Genomic DNA, 2,796 nt, shown 5'->3' with positions numbered 1-2,796 from the left:
TTTTTTTGTCTTTGGTTGTCCATATATATTCTTGTTTTTAATATTTCTTTTTCCAAGAGGTAGTCCATTTATTACGCTAGATAATTTTTATCAATTTTTAACCTCTTCCTCATTTGTTACATGTTGTATTCAATTCATATTTTCATATAAAGCATTTGACGTTTAAAATTTTTTTATGTTAATAATTCATTATATGGTATATACTTTATTTTCACAACAATATAATTGTTTTAAACGTTAAAAACGAGCATAACTGAAAACACAGAGTAGTTTAACAAAAAAAGCAGATGTTCTCCTCATGTCTCTCTTCATTTTTCAATTTAGTTACTACTGATCATGATCACTGATCATGTGATCTTTAGTTAGTGAGTTAATTGGTATAATCTGAGTCAGAATATATTATGTTTGGAACATCTTAAAATCAGTGTCACGTATTCCAGCAAAATATAGGTTTATTTATCAAGAGATCAGGTTCGAAAACTTGGGGGAAAGGGAAACAAATAATGTATGTTATGTTTTTTAATATAAATTTAATATTACAATGTGTGTATGTATTTTCCAATAAGAAATTAATTTACAATCGTAATTTATAAAAACAAATATTTGAAGAAGACAAACTTAGTCTTATCACCAAGTCCCGTCAGCAAATACTTTACCTTGACACTAAAAGCGTTGTTTTTCTTTTTTAATTGTTTTTCATTTGAATTTCTCCATAATTTTTATAAGAAAAGCAGGGCACTCAATTAAAGCAACAGTTTCCGATTTAAAGAAACCAAAACCCATTGTTTCATACCTTTGTTATATTCTTTCAGGCCAAGTGTTATGGATTTTTGTCCGTGTTTAACCTAAATGTGTTTGAAAGGAACTAGCAGAAGTTCATACATTGCTTTTCATATCATACTCTGTTGCTAGTATTTCATATTTCAGTAGAAAAAGATGGATTATCATTGTTTTATTTTGGTAAAACCAATGCTTTTATAAATATCAAAGTTGTTACTCAAATCGTTTTGTCTGCTTTTTGGTAGCATATTCCTCAACAAAGTATTTATTTGCATTTATTTTAGTACTTATGCTCATGTATGAAGGAATTTATAACAATTGTGTTAACATCAATGTATGTTACTGCAAATGATACATTTACACATTGCAGAATCTACAATATTTTAAAATGTACTAGGATGTTATAAAAAGTTGTAAACAGTTGTTGGAAGAACGAAAAATAAGGAAAAAGTTTAAAGATTTTAAAAGCTCTATTAAGTGAAAAAGTTTCAAAATGTTTTAAATGCGCTAAACCCACTACGCTACGGGTATCTTTTGAACAAACCCGTACTTTTGAGCAGATTCTATATACCTGAGGATTGTGCATTAAGTTCACTACTTTTCTTATCCCCTTTTCTATACGATAAGTACAACTTAGAAATAGATAAATTTAGAAAACTAAATTTTAAAGTGAGTATTAGATATTTTGTTTTTTACTCAATTCTGGATTAATTGTTACTTTTGTAACATAATATTAAATGTTTAAATGTTATACATCATATATATATACATATATATATATATATATATATATATATATATATATATATATATATATATATATATATATATATATATATATATATATATATATATATATATATATATATATATATACACTAGCAACCAGACAATCTCTAATGGACTTATTATAAAAGGACAAAAATAGACTTCGACAAAGCACTAATTGCAACAATTTTAATTACAACTATCAAAAATGAACTGTCTATAAAAAATGTTTGTCTTTCTAGACAATCATTTTAAAAACGGACACTAAATGAACAATCTCGATTTTTTAATGAGGTATAGAAGATCTATTTAATTATTAGATCTATTTAATTAATAATATATAATTTGGACTTATAACGAGTAATTAAATTTTCACAGCAGCATCGTTTCAAAAACTGAAAACGAGCACAAAATTAAAAATACAATTTTTCTAACAGAAGTTGATTTTTTAATTTTTTGTCCAGCGTGTGCTGTTGATTAAAAAGTTAATGTCTATTTAAAAACCTCAAAATGGACTATTTTGTGCTCAATTAAAGTTCATTAATTACTCAGTTCAGTTGTTTTTCAATTCTCAGTGAATGTGCGTGAAAATTTATTTTTAAAATGCCCTCTCCAGTTTGGGATTACTTCAAAAAAGTTGAAGGTAAGTTTATCATTTAAAAAATTTTCCTTAATCACTAAAATCTTTATCACCTTCAATAAAATTATTTTAAAAATATGTGATCAAGGAGTTTTTTTGTTTCTAAGGGATTTTTTGGGTAATTTAGATTTTATTGGCAAAAATCAATATTTCTGGTTTTATGAAATCAAGTAAATTTAGACAAAATCATAGACACCAAATAGACAAAAAATTATGCTTTGTAGACTTATGAAGTGAAAATTATTTTTTAACTGAGCAATCTTAGGACACCATCAAAAATTTGATAGACACAACAAGGACAAAAAATTAAACATTTGTTGTGTCCATTACAACATACAGAATTGTCTATGTCTGTGTTGTAAGTCTATCCATAGACTAGTCTGGTTACTAATATACACTGCCGCTCACGGAAGTTAGGACAAAAAGTATTTTTTCAAAACAACAATATTAAAATGTAATTACGTTATAAAATTATTTACTTATATTAGTAAAATTTATGTTTATATAAAAATAAATCAAGTTAAATAAAATTTGTATCAAAAAAATTCTAAATTAAGTTATTTTAATGTAAATATATTAAAATAACTAACATTTAAAATAACATAAAT

The sequence above is a fragment of the Hydra vulgaris genome, chromosome 15 (genome assembly GCF_038396675.1).
Source record: "Hydra vulgaris chromosome 15, alternate assembly HydraT2T_AEP".
NCBI lineage: Eukaryota > Metazoa > Cnidaria > Hydrozoa > Anthoathecata > Hydridae > Hydra > Hydra vulgaris.
The sequence above is the reverse complement of the archived record's forward strand: the minus strand, read 5'-3'. Positions refer to the sequence as shown.